Source organism: Globicephala melas, chromosome 3 (genome assembly GCF_963455315.2).
Source record: "Globicephala melas chromosome 3, mGloMel1.2, whole genome shotgun sequence".
Lineage (NCBI taxonomy): Eukaryota > Metazoa > Chordata > Mammalia > Artiodactyla > Delphinidae > Globicephala > Globicephala melas.
The window spans coordinates 148,146,091-148,160,730 of record NC_083316.1 but is presented as its reverse complement, the minus strand read 5'-3'; the positions used below and the strand labels follow the sequence as shown (position 1 = coordinate 148,160,730).

General features: G+C 48.8%; 1 long non-coding RNA gene across 1 annotated transcript in view; it reads right to left on the bottom strand.

Annotated features, from left to right (window-relative positions):
- Positions 1–2,244: 2,244 nt before the first annotated feature.
- The window catches only part of LOC115838749 (uncharacterized), a 156,527-nt gene continuing 144,131 nt past the window's right edge, over positions 2,245–14,640 (bottom strand). The window contains exon 3 of the long non-coding RNA XR_004033753.2: positions 2,245–2,558. This is a non-coding gene — a long non-coding RNA (uncharacterized lncRNA). The remainder of the gene's footprint in view (positions 2,559–14,640) is intronic.

Genomic DNA, 14,640 nt, shown 5'->3' with positions numbered 1-14,640 from the left:
AGGGAGACTGGACAGTCTTGTAGGACCGAGCCCTTAACCTGTGGGATCTGATGCTCTCACCAGGTAAATAGTGCCTGAATTGAGTTAAATTGTAGGATGCCCCGTCGGTGTTCACTGAGATTTGAGTGAATTGCTGGTGGTGTTGGAGAACGCACCATGGAATGTGTGTGTGTGTGAATATGGGTGCGCACATTTGTGGATGTGAGTGCAAAGCATACATATGTGTGTATACGTGTATGGGCGTGTTTAACTGCCTGACATTTGGACTCAGATTCAATTCCGACTGGACAGTGCCACTTATAAGCTTGGGACATTGGATAAATCACAAACTCTCTGAGCCTCTGTTTTGTTGTCCATAAAAACAGATAAATAAAAACTCTCCTGCTCTGGGGATCTGTGAACTAAATGAGGTGATGCCTTCAAGCATTGCCCACGGGGCCAGGGTCCGGCTCACGGTAAGTGCCGATAAATGACGGTTGTTGCTTTCATTCTTTTCACTTTATTACTCAAACTCCTGGCCAAGGATCTTTTTGTCAGGCACCAGTTAAACTCAATAAACTATATTCTGCTTCTATTCAGCTGGGGGTAGAGCGCCAAGAGGGGACATCAGTCAAAGAAATAAGAGAAGCTTTGATTCACCGAGCACATGGCAGAGGGGCATGTTTTCTAGCCATCCTCTGTGTTTTATTTATTTATTTTTAAAATATGTATGTATGTATGTATGTATTTATATGGCTGTATCGGATCTTGGCATGTGGCAATCTAGTTCCCTGACCAGGAAGAGAACCCAGGCCCCCTGCGTTGGGAGTGCAGAGTCTTAGCCACTGGACCACCGGCAAAGTCCTTCTCTGTGTTTTATATCCATTTCCTCACTGAATCCTCACCTCAGCCCTATGAAACTGGCTTATTTACAGATGCCCAATTTACAGATGAGATGCTTAAGGCTCAGAGAATAAAAGGTCACACATTCAGCCAGCGTGGAGCTGGCATTCAAACCCAGGTCTAGGGTCTTTAGGGCAGTGTTCCCTGTACTCCCTGACACTAAAGGATGGCTCGAGGGCCAGCCGATGAGGCTGCTGCTGAAACAGTCCCAGGCAGAGGACCTGGGGAAGAGAGGAAAAGAACGCATGTGATTCTGGAGCAGAGAGTGAATGTGAAGTGGGCAAATGTGTGGATTGAGACTGGAACAGTGAGCGAGGACCAGATGACACAAAGGGTTGAAAGCCACATTGAGGAGTTTGGGGTTGATCCTAAGGCCAAGGGTTTTAAACAAGGAAATGAGGTCAGATGTGAGCTTTAGGGAAATGACTTTTGCACATCTAATAGCAATCAACCTAGAGTTACTCCAAGGAAGAATCCAGGAGCAATGGCAGTGACCTGGAAGGATGTTTCTGGGAAATGTGTCTGAGGAAGCAGCAACCCACTGGGGGCTGCCGGGTCCCCACGCTGACCACACCTGTCACAGCACCCCAGTCTCTAGGAAGTGGGCCAGGGGCTGGGACCCAGCTGCTGCTTCTCTCCCTCATCCCACGGAGCCAGTAGGTCTGTGCTCTAGGCAGGAGTTCCAGTGACCCACACAGATGTCAGTGGAGGAACTGGGTCCAGTGGCCACAGGGAGGTCGGCAGAAGCAGTGGGCACCACAGCCATCAGGAACACACACCTGCAGAGTGTCGGAATTAACCACTGGGGTGTTACTTTGTGTTTTGTGCTCTTATACTCACTCCTCCTTTCTCCAGTGCCGACAGATAGCCCCGTGCTATAAATAGAAGATGCTCAATGACGGTCTGCCTCCTTGGCTTCTGTATTTCAAAAGCCTGAACTTGAGGTTATTATCCTACAGGGAAGAGACAGCCAAGGGCCTTTGAGTGCAATGAGACAGCGGAGATTCCCCAAGACAGGGAAGGGAGCGGAGATCAGCCGTGTCAGTGGAGGCGACTGGGGAGGGGGGACATTTAACTTATGGAGGCCAGACCCTGGTACAGCAGCAGCAGGGATGCCTTCCGAAAGGGGGCCACACAGGAAGGACAATGAACCACAGCTGGAAACATGCCCTGAAGACCCATCTCAGATGGGAGTCTACCATTTTGTGAGCTGCCCTAAAGAAGAGGGTTCCCCTCACCTCAATAACAACTGAGACCAAATTTCCAGTCACCTTGGCAAGAATGTGGACTCAGGGTCAGATTTAACTGGATTTCAAGGAAATACAATAATGCAACATTTCTTGCACAGTCAAGTTTATGGATTCATACCCTGTAACATTTATTAACAGGACATAATCATAACACTGAGGTTTTCATCAGGAATTGTCTGGTTGCTAGGAACAGACTTTTACTTGGAAAAGGGAGCCAATCATCAAGATAGAGAGCAGCCTGACAGGCTTGGGCTGTAGGAAATGGGCTCGGCTTCAGGGGAGCCAGAGCCTTCTTTCCACATGTTTCTGTGGCTCCCTGCTTGGGGCGGCTTCTCTGATCATGTGATCCACTCTCCCTGGCAGAGCCATACTGTCTGCAGGTTTTCTCTTCCTGCTCCAAGCTCTGGTCCAGCTCTCCATCATGCCCTGGGGAGACAGGAGCATGAAACGATAAAGACCCAGGTCACATCCTATCTATGGAATTTTGTTACTGCCTCTGCCAATGGAGTAACATTATAGACAAATGGCAGCAATGTAGACAAATTCTACATCCACATACCTCCTTCTCCCCTCCCCACTGAATATAGCCAATGTGTCTATATTATTAATAAAGGCCCATAATGAAGACTTAAAATGACAGATAGACCTAACGGCATATGGTCACATGATCTTGGTGGAAGTCCTCCCTGGTATACAAAGCCCATGTTAAATTCATTTCTTACATTCTTTATCCTTTGTGCCAGTTCCAAGAAATGCTTTATTTCAGAATAAATAGAACTTATTTGGAATTTTTTACTGGAATTTCAGTATACAATATATTGTATTTACATGAACAAAATGAAATGGTTTCTTCTACAAATACCTTACAATTATTTTCAATATATGTATGAGGAAAAATATATTGAATTTTTTTTTCCTGGAAAATTGGAATGTATCTTTACCAGCTGCATGCCATAACATGACAAGTATCGTACTTCACTGGAACTCAGTTTCTCCATCTGTAAAATGGGGATACTAACACAGCCTACTTTGCAGGGTGATGTGAGAACGAAATAAAGGGCACAGGGGAAAAAGTGTGCAACAAATATTAGTAATTTTTCTTCAGAATATTGGATGTATAGACTAATCCTAATTGATCCAGGACCTGGATATCTTGGTTTAAATTCTCCAAAGGATCAATCTGATTGCTATGGAGTATGGATGGACTATGTCTCTTTAGGGTCAGGAATCTTTTAGAATCTGCTCCAATTAGCTTGGCCAGTGGGGAGAGGTCACGTGGCACAAAAATGGCAGCCTAGGCCGACCATGTGGCTGGCTGGTGGGGAGGGTGATTGCCAAGAACCTGGATGGGTAGCTTTGCAGTGACACGTGTGTCTGGAATCAACAGTCAGAGGATTTAGAGTCCCAGAGCTGGAAAGGCAATTGAGATCATCTGGCCCAGTCGTTCCAATTTTATGTTTAGAAACCGAGGCTCTAAGAAACACCATGAGCTCCTTGAGGTCGCATATGAACTGGAAGCAGAGGCTGATCCAAAAATACCGTTTTCTTCCTACCAGTCCCTATCCAGTGGGCAGGAGCCCGAAAGGGCATGGAGGGGAGCCATAGCTGACCCGGCCACCAAACCACCTCCCAGGAGCCTGTGAGTTTGATGACGTCACAGCCTCATCCTGTCAACAGACTGGACTCCCAGACTCCAGGAAGTATTCAGCCTCCTGGCCCTTTGCGGCCTAACCCCAGCCACCTGTCTAACCAGATTCCACCCGTTCCATCCAGCCAAGCAGGTGTTCCTTCCTCTGTACCTTTGCTCAGTGAGTAGTTCCCTTTACCTGGAATGCCCCCTTCTCCCCACCCATGTGAGTTCCACAGACCCTGCCACAGGCCACCGCCTCTGGGAGGTCTTCCCTAAGGCGTGCCCCTGTCACACCCCCAACTCCCAGTTTCTGTGTCTTTTCCTGTCTCTCAACTCAAAAGACCACTGCCTGCTCCATCCAGGGGGCACAGAGTTATATACTGCTGGCTAGTTTCAATTCTCTTTTATGTTCTCTCTTGAGCTTAGAAAGCTTGTCTTACACATTTTGCATCAGCAAAGCACCTAGTGCTGTGCTGGGTGTTTTGAGTGTGCTCAGTAAACATCTGTGGAAGGGAATGAGTGAGTGAGTGACTCAGTGAACGACCAAGAGGATGACTGGAGTGACCGTCAGGCGGGATCCCCTCCTGCCTCCACAGTCCTGTGAGTTGGACCAGCAACGCCTTCTTGGACCCTGGATTTCCTGGGAAAGGTGGTGAGGGCCCTGGTGTACACCAGTGACCACAGCCCGTCCTGGAGGACTCACTGGGGTGGGTCAGCCAGGAAGCCTCGCCAGCCACTGCCCATTCAGTCTCACCCTGTTATCACTCCCATTTCACCAATGAGGAAACTGAGGCTCAGAGATGGAAGTGACTCCCTGGGAGTCACACAGCCAATCTGTATCTGACTGGGGACTCAGACTGGGGTGAGGCTGACCCCACGGCTCTGACCACCTACCTCATGCACAGGCCATGTGTGGGCCCCAGGGATGCAGATGGGCAGGACACACCCCTGACCTCCAGGAGCTCCTCAGGGGCCTGGTGAGCTATGGCTGGAGACCAGCCCTGAGGACACTATTGAGGTCCCACGTGCCCAACGGGACAGAGGCTAAAACAGGGGTTGTGGGAACTTAAAGGAAAGCCAAAGAAAGCAAGTGACCTCTTTCTCTGCATAGCAAAATCTATAAGGTCCCCTAGACCTTCAAAACTTCCCTGTAAGACAGGTGGGATGAGGATAATGAAGCGTGATTTACAGGACAGCAAACAGAGTCAGAGATGTAAGTGACTGGCCCAAGGGCACGCGGAGACCAGTGGGGGAACCTTCTTTCCCAGCCTCCTCTCCGACTAACCACTTCTCTTTGCACTGTCCTGCAGGGAAATCCCATTCCAGAGGCTCAGCTCTTGGTTTTCAAACTCACCCTTCTTTATTTGGCTGCCCAGCCTTTGCTTGGGCCATTCCCGCTGCCTGAATGCTTTTCTCCACCTAAACTTTCCAAGGCCCTGGCTTTGCAGGACCCAGCCCAGATCTCACTTCCTCTCAAAACCTCTCCAGGTCTCCTCCAATCTGAATAAACCCCTCCACTCACCCCAAAGAATCTCTCCCTATATCATGCTCTGATTTAATACTTCACTATTTTTTAAAATTATTTTTTAATTGAAGTACTGTTGATTTACAATGTTGTGTTAATTACTGCTGTACAGCAAAGTGATTCAATTATACATGTATATATTCTTTTCCATTATGGTTTATCATAGGATACTGAATATAGTTCTCTGTGCTGTACAGTAGGACCTTGTTGTTTATCCATTCTATATATGAAAGCTTAACATCTGCTAACCCCAAACTCCCACTCCATCCCTCCCGCAAACCCCTCCCTTGGCAACCAGCAGTCTGTTCTCTATGCCCACGATTCTGTTTCTGGTTTCATAGATAGGTTAATTAATAGTTCCTTAAATAAGAATACAAGTGCAGAGCACAATATCTGGCACACCTTCGAGGCTCAGACCGTGCTCTCTGGAGTGAAACGGCATTCCGTAAACTCTGGCGGAGTGAAGGTCTGAATGACTGAATGAACATTTCACTGCTGTGGAGAGGATTCATTTCAGTGAGATGGCCTACAAAATTCCCAGCATAGGGACTTCCCTGGTGGCACAGCTGTTAAGAATCCGCTTGCCAATGCAGGGGACATGGGTTCGAGCCCCGGTCCGGGAAGATCCCACATGCCGCGGAGCCCCTAAGCCCGAGCGCCACAACGACTGAGCCTGTGCTCTAGAGCCCGTGAGCCACAACTATGAGCCCGTTTGCCACAACTACCAAAGCTAGCACGCCTAGAGCCCGCGCACCACAATGAAGAGTTGCCCCGGCTCGCCACAACTAAAGAAAGCCCACATGCAGCAGTGAAGACCCAACACAGCCAAAAAATAAATTTAAAAAAAAAGTTTCCAACATGGAGTGGGGCCCTGAGCAGGTGCCTGGAACATGCTCACTGGCATGAATTGGTTTGAAGCAATGCTGTCTCCTAGGCCACACCCGGCCAGCATAATAGACTTCCTGATCAGGGCAAATGCCAACACAAAGGCCACAGCAGGCCCAGTGCCAGGGAGCTGCCCACTGATATCGAGAAAGGAGCAAAGTTTGTGGCCCTACCCACCAACCCTCTGTCCTGCCAGCCATACCTCCCCAACTTCCTGGGCCCACAGTTTGGGGAAGAAAAGGAACAAAAATCAGATTCAGCCAGATGGCCAAGCTGTTCTCTTAATCAGCACCTGTGGAGCCCTGGGGCTGGGGTCAGGAGGTATGGCTGCAAAGCAGGCCAGGGTGCCTCATGGTTAAGAGCACAGCCTCTGGGTCTAGGTAAAATACTGACCTTGTGGGTACCAGCTGCTATGACCCTGGGCAAGCCCATCTCCCTCTCCGAAGCTCAGATTCCTCACTTAAAAAATGCAAACAATACATTGCCATATGTCAATCTGAAGACAAATACTGACTCGGGACAAGTTTTTTACTCTTGCACGACATAACGAGAAAAATAATGACAATGAATATACATATATGTATCCGTATCTATAGATCTCTATGTTATGTAGCTAGAGAAATAGACATAGATAGTGATGTGGTGATATTTATCACCATAATAGGTTTCCAACTGCCCTCCCTTAAGAAGCATTGGCCTTTATTCTGAGATTATATCTTTCCTCTATTTTTATTATTTTGCTGTTGAAAGGGCTAAGGGCCTTTGTTCTTCATCCGTTCTGCCTGGAATCCTTAACCCAGCCACCTGTCCACCCACAAGACTCACTCCCTCACCAGCTTCAGAACTTTATTCAAATGTCTCCTTCTCAAGGACACCTTCCCTGACCCCTGTTTAAAATTACAGCCCATTGTGGTGTGCCCTATCCACTTCCCTGCCTTGTCTTTCCTCCATGTGATACTTACCACCATCGGACCTATTATTTATTTCCTGTTTTGGTCCATTGTCTGACTTTCCCCACGAGGACAGGGATTTTTGTCTATTTCATTCACAGCTATATCACACTAACCCTGAAATAGCACCTGACACATAGTGGACCCTCAATAAGTATTTGTCAGATGAATAAACAATTGAATGGATATTTGTTTTTTTAATGTGTTTCCTTGACAAAATTAAAAATGAGCAACTCACTCATTTTTCAGCTCCCAAAATCAGGCATTGGAAAGGAGAGAATTTTACTGCTCTGTGAAATCCTTAAATCACTGAGCAAATCTATATAAAAGTTTTGGTAAAAGTCACCAAATGGTAATAATGATTCCACTCTTCCTCCTGTGCTCCTCCCCCCATCTCCTCTCCTCCCCGCCCTTCGTCCTCCATCCTTATCTGTCCTCACCAGGACTGTCCCCAGCCCTGCAGAACTCACAGGAACCCTCTGGCCTCTCCATTTGCCTAATTCACTTATTTTCTTTAAAAATCCTGATTACAGGCCTGGCTTGGGAGAACCAACCAGGCTGTAAACAGGCATGTAATGAAGCCTGGCCCACCTGGGATGGGCCCACCATCCCCACCAACGAGGGGATGTGCCCAGTTGGAGGCCATGCATCTCCCCTCCAAGTGGGACTCTGGGTTCCCGGGACTCTGGGATTCCCGGTTAAATGTCCCAGCCCACTTCCCAGGTGTCTGCAGGCCTCTCCCCCATTCCATCTTCTCTTGGGTGGCCAGTGGGTGCTGCTTGCTGGGCGGGGGTTGGGGGCACTGTGTGGGCTACTTGCCCCCTTACAGCACAAGAAAACACGGAGGATGGGAAGGCGGCTGCCATGTTCTGCTGTAAAACTACAGTTAGGCCCAATTCCAGGTCATTAGGAAGCCCTGTCGCATTAGGCGGTAAAACACATTTTAGTTGTTCATTAACTTGGTGTAGGACTTTTGAAATATGTAGACTATTGTTTGTGATCTGGGGTGAATCTCTGCCTGGAGTGTACGCTGCTACCCAGTGCCTCCAGCGTGGTCTGATGGGGGAAAGGAGAGGAAAAAAAAACATCAGGTTCTTGGTTTTCTTATTTCCAAGTGAGATCTTGAGTCAGTCCCGTAACGCTCTGGACCTCAGTCTCCCCAGCTGCACAGTGACAGAGTCAATGGTCTGGGTGGGGAGAGGAGACCCCCAGGCTTCCCGAAGGAGGGAGTTGGGAGAAGGGAGTGAGCGTGGCAGCCTCCCCCTCACACAGGCGCGTTGAATCTAGGGCCCCTTCACATCACCTTTTCAGCTCAGGAAGCTCGGGCTCACAGGCTTTGGCCAAGGTCACACAGCCAGGAACAGATGGCCAAGGGTCTTTCGCCTTTCCCAGACAAACAGCAATTTAACTTTGAAATGACAAAACAAGGGGACAGAAAGAGAAGGCCCTCCCGTAAGCCCCCCCTTCAGCACATGCAGGCTTTGCTGGCTGGGCATCTGCATGGCTACTTGACCTGGCCAGCTGGGGTGGGCAGGAGCCATGTGCCGTCTCCTTCTGACTACTGCTACAGTCCAGTCATCCTGTGACTTCTCAGGAAGGAGACTGATTGATGGGGGTGACCATGTAGGAAATAAAAACTGGCACCAGATGTGCCAATGGATGTAAGAGGCTGGGATGGGCTTTCTTGGGAAGTCAGCCTTCCCTGTATGTTTCCCCGGGAGCCCCAAATCTTCGCTAAGTCAATTCCCTATGGAAAGGAGACCTTTACTCTGCCAGCGCTTCTGTTTAATTGTTTCTGATGAAAAGACCTGAACCAGAGGTCTCTATCAGACCTGACCTCTCCCCCATTTAGAACTTCTAAACACTGGTCCCATCTGCTGCTCCAATTTCCTCTCTTCCCATCTCCACTCCCTGTGCCCTGGGCTCCACTAACAGCTTCCTAAGCAACTTTTGCTTTTGCACATGCTTCTTGCCTCTGGATGCCCTTTCCCTCCTTTCTCCAACCAGCCGGCAAGTTCTCAATTGGAAGTCAGCTCAGTCCCTGTCCCCCTGGCCTGGCCCCTCCCAGTTGCCCCCAGGCTGTCTCCTCTTTGCCTTGCCTCCTGTGTATTGCCCAAGCCCCTGGTGCTTTCTTCTATAAAAGAACTGTATACTGTGGGCTGATTGCTACCTGTCTGTCTCCTAGAGTAACTAAGTCCCGAGCAACTTGGGGGCAGGGACTGGATTTAATTGTCCTCTCTGTCCTACTAAACAACTCAAGCCTGGGATGCTCGAGGTGCTCAGGAAAGGTCAACTGAGGGCAGGAGCCCCCCCCCCCAAAGGGTGTGCTCTCAGTGTGACCTTATCTGCTATTTACTGACCGAGGACTGATTGGGACAGTTATTATTATCCCCATTTTATCACTCTGGAGGCTGAGAAGCCCTTGACCATGCTTGTCTCTGGGCACTGGGGCATCTGCAAAGCAGTCCTGGTCTCTCCCCTGCTTGGCTGGGGGCAGGGGAGCCACACAGCACTGGCCACGTGCTGCGCAGCCAAAGTGCAAGGTGGCGGTTGACCGTTTTCTCAACAATCCCCAGACTTTGCCCCAGGGCAAGGAGGAAGGGTGAAATGTGAGCGCTGGGGTGAGGAGGCCAGAGACCCTCCCTCTCCCAGAAACTGGCAGAGGCCCAGGCAGGGGGCATTTCCAGGCAGGAGCTGGGTCCAGCTGGGACACACCAACTCAGGGCTGGGGAGGAGGGGAAAGGTCAGTTGCAAAACGCCATCTGTGGCAGCCTCGCTGAGTCATGTTCCTGATGCCAGTGGGGGACCAAAGTCGGGGGCCGCAGGCTCAAAACTGCCCGGTTAGCATTGAGCTTGTTGATTCTCTGGGCTTCCACGTCTAATCCTTGCTGAGGCCCTACTAATCTCCTTCTGTAGAGCACAGCTGTTGTTCTGGGGTTTTTTCCCAGCATATCCCCCTTTCTTTGGGTGACAGCACCCCAGTGTTCCGTGGAGACCCGCTTCCCCCTCAGCCGGGGTGAAGTTGGATTCTTTCCTCCTCCCAAACACTAAGTCTGGTCTCATGGCCCGGGCATCGCCAATCAGAGCATTCTCTCTTGCCCTTGATTGGCTCTAGGATGGGAACATGGTGGACCCATAACCAGTGAGACTCAGTTCCAAGATATTCACCAGGAATGCTGGGAAAGAGACGTTCCTTTTTTTCCTACAGGGATTGCTAGGTGCTTGTAGCAACTACAGCCTCTGCATGCATGGAGGTCGCCTGAGAATGAGGTCACCCCAGAGACAAGCAGGATCGAGAGAGCGTGCAAGCAGGACACCCAGCCTTGCAGCCATCTGTGAAACTCAAAATGTACCTCTCGCTTTTCAGCTACGTGAACTAATACTTTCCCCTTTGCTTATGCATGTTTTAAAGTTGGGTTTTTTGTCATTTGCAAACAAAAGATTTCTAACACCACCTGGATAATATTTATTCTATCTTCTCTCTGTTTTTACTCTCTAAGCCCTAGCTTAAGCCTTGTCGTTTGCCTTGGTATCCCTACCCTGGATTATTGTACCAGACCACCAACTAATAATGATGATAGGATAACAGTAGTAGTTGAATAACTGCTACCTACATGCACTTCCTACTTATTACAGTGACCCTGCCAGTTGATATTCTCCTCTTTCTCCTCCTCCTGATGACGAGACCGAGGGTCAGAGAGATAAAGGACAGTTAGCAAACAGCAGGGCTAAGATTCAGACTCAGATGGTCTGACTCCAAAGTGCATGCTCTTTGACCACAGCCTCATCCTGATTAGTTGAACTCTAGATGGACCTTGTTTCTCCCACACAGATTTTTAGGGTAGGAACACTTCGGTCCTTTGGAAGCACAGAGCCACGAGTAGCCAGACTGTCAGATATCCTGGACTTCATGGACGCTTTCTAGGGGCACTGACTCTACTTTTGGTGTATCATTTTTCTTCTGCCTTCGTTTTCCTTTCCCCCAATTTCCATACTTATCTTTAATTTTGCTGCCATGCTCTGACTGGCCATGCTTGGATGACCTAACCAGCGCTGGGCAAGCACTGAGGTCAGCTGTGCTCTCTGATTGGGCTGCCTTGGATCATATGCTCTGCCCTGAGACTTGATCAGTACCACCCAAACCAGATGGATGGAAAGGGGGGGAGATGATTCCTCAGGGTCCAATCCAGGTGCTATTACCAGAAGGGGTAGCCGCTCCTTCTCACCTGCTGTCCAAGACCTCATCCACACAAAGCAACAATCATTTATTTGGTTTTGAGGCTGCCAAGCCCTCAACGGAACACTTGCAGGACAAAGAGGGGTTGGGCGCAGACTTGTCACTGATCCAGATGGTGAGAAGTTCGCTGTCTGAGAGTAAGTGTACTATGGACGAACCTCTGAGATGTCCTGGGATGAGGTCATAGCCAAGGAAGCATAGAACACCATGGGAACAATTCATTTTGCTTGGGGATGGGAGCGGGGGCATTAGAGAAGCCATATTGAGGAGCTAACACATGAGCTGGGTTTCAAAGGGTGTGGTTGCTTTCATTAAGAAGGAGTGGTAGGGGAACAGCATTCCTGGCTGAGGGAACAGCATGTGCGGCAGTGCAGAGGCATGAGAAATCTGGTGCATTCTGGGAAGAGAGTATAGTTGGGTGACAACGCAAGACAAGGAGGGGGAGGAGGGCAAGTGGGGCTTAGCCTGAGGAATAAAGGGAAACAAAAGCATAAAATCTATCACTATTAGGTAGGGTGATCTTTCTTGGCCTTTTACCTAAACTTTGCTTAGACAGCCCAGGAGGAAGTTAGTACTTCCCCAATCTGCAGTTTCCCTCAGGAGAGGAAGGGTTAATTCAGAATAAGATGAAGAGATGCCTGGGGAGCTGAGTGTGGAAGGGAGAGACCAAGGCAGCCTGAAACTTGAGCAAGGGAAAGGGGGCTGGGGAGGATGGGGGCAGGCCAAGGAAGGGACAGGTCAGTTGCTGAACTCATAAAAACGTCCATGACGAGCCCTGCACTGGACCTGGGGGATACAGAAAGCAGTAAGACAGGGCTCCTAGACTGGCTGGAGAGACACACAAGGAGGTCGAAAAGACAATAAAGTGTACTGAGTTCTGTGGCTTGGGCTGTGTAGCAAGTGTCTATGGGGAACACCTACCTCAGGCCAGAGACATGGAAAAGGCCTCCTAGAGGAGGTAATATTGGAACTGGGCTTTAAAGGATGAATAGGAGTTTGCTGCCTAGAGATTGAGGAGCTCTCATAATTCCCTTATCCCCCCCTTTTTTAAGACTGGCCACACTGTAGCTACTTGGTCAACATCCGTCCTTTCTGCTGGACTCCTCAGGGACAGAAACTCTATTTGTCTGGTTCATTGAGTTCTCGCCTAGACCTAAAAGATTGCCTGACACAGAGTAGGTGCTCAATAATGTGTGTGTGCAGCCTGGGCAAAGGCTCAGCAGACAGTGCAGACAGAGGCAGCAGCAAAAAGTGCGGTTTGGGACAAGGCAGGTAGGACAGGCAGAGTCCAGGGCAGAAACAGACTTGATTGCCCATCTGAGCAGTTTGGATTTTATCTTCTAAACATGGAGGGACATGATCAAATTTGTATTCACCCATTTATTTGACAAAGACGTATGGAGCACCTATTATATGCCAAGTATTGTGTTAGACCCTAGGGACACCATGGCAGCAAGACCAGCTCCTTCCTCACGGGAGCCAACGTTCTTATGGGAAAACAGCAAACTTGTAAACCATTAAGAAATAGTGTATCTTCAGCTAGTGATGAAATGCTAGGTAGAAAAGCAAATATGGGTAAGAGGCTAGAAATTGATGAGAAGCAGCAGGTTCAGTGCCAGATGAGGAATGTGTCAGATACGAGTGTGTTACTGCAAGGAGCCAAGAACCTGGCTCACAGTAGCCTAGTGTGTAGGAGTTTGTATCTCGCAATAGGAAGTCCAAGAGGTAAGCAGTCCAGGGCTGGATGGGGACTCAGTGGTGATGTTGAGAAATCATGTTCCTCCATCTTCCCGTTCCATCTAATTAGCTTTATCTCTGATGCTTTAACTTTTTTTTTTAATGAAGAGAATGAATTCATGTATTTCATATTTATTTCAAAGTACATAATTAAAAACACTTAAGTTGATGCTTTGCTGACATAAATTTCTCCATCCAGAAAAATTCGGAAAAGTATAATGCTCACAAAAATGACTGGTATGAGTTTTGGGCGTTGGGACATAGGGAGAAGGGCCAAAGCCACAGCTGGGTTGATGTGATCTATGATTGGATGGCATCCATGCGTGTGCAAGGTATTCAGTTCCTATCCTGGGCGAATTCAATGGAAGCAGGTATTCAAAGCCAGAAATGGCCATGAGAGTATAACCCCGGTGTCCCCCTAGCTCCCACAAAGAAACGTTTTAAGGAGAGCATCAGGCTTCCTAAATTTTATAGAATGGGAGATAAGGGATAAGCTGACCGCAGCTGACATTTGGTTTACTAAAGGATCATTCTGGGGTGGTGGGGAAGATGGATTTGAGGAGGAAAGTCTGCAAGTCCTGGGACAGATGGGGAAGCCTGGATTAGGGCAGGTGACAAGAAAGGAGATGGGGGAGCAGCTTTGAGAACTAAGGGGGAGAATGCTGACATAGTGACAGTTCATGTAGAGCTGAATGAAGGACCACACCGAGGTGAGAAGACCTAAATGCAGCTGCAAGAATCAGTGAGCCACTCCCAAGTCCCCAAAAATATCAGGCCCCCTTTTGGAGAGTTACTTGTAAGAGACAAATTCCAAGATGACTTTCTGAATGCTAAGGAATTCCTGAGTTCAGCCTGCCCTTCTTTTGTTGGTGGAGCCAGCCGGTCATGGAATCCAAATACTCACTGGGTACTGGGCATTCATTAGTGTCTTGATAGCCAATAACAAATCTATTTTAAAACAAGCAAACAAACATGGAGGCAGATCTTTGAGGAGTTTGGGGGAATGCAGACCAGGCAACCCAACCCTTGGGCCCTAGTCATTGGACACTTGAGTTGGTCACTGATTAGGGGAGATTTTGTTGACAGGTGGTAAAAATTGCTCTACAAACTTGGGGCCTGGAACCTCCCTGGTGGTGCAGTGGTTAAGAATCCACCTGCCAGTGAAGGGGACATGAGTTCGAGCCCTGGTCCGGGAAGATCCCATGCGCCACGGAGCAACTAAGCCCCTGAGCCACAACTACTGAGCCTGTGCTCTAGAGCCCACCAGGCGCAACTACCGAGCCTGCGTGCCGCAACTACTGAAGCCCGTGCGCCTAGAGCCTGTGCTCCACAACAAGAGAAGCCACCGCAATGAGAAGCCCACGCACCGCAACAAAGAGTAGCCCCCGCTCGCCGCAACTAGAGAAAGCCTGCAGGCAGCAACAAAGACCCAATGCAGACAAAAATAAATAAATAAATATCTATTTTAAAAATTAGTTCCTTAAAAAACAAAAACAAAAAATCTTGGGGCCAGGAATTTCCTGGTGGTCCAGTTGTTAGGGCTC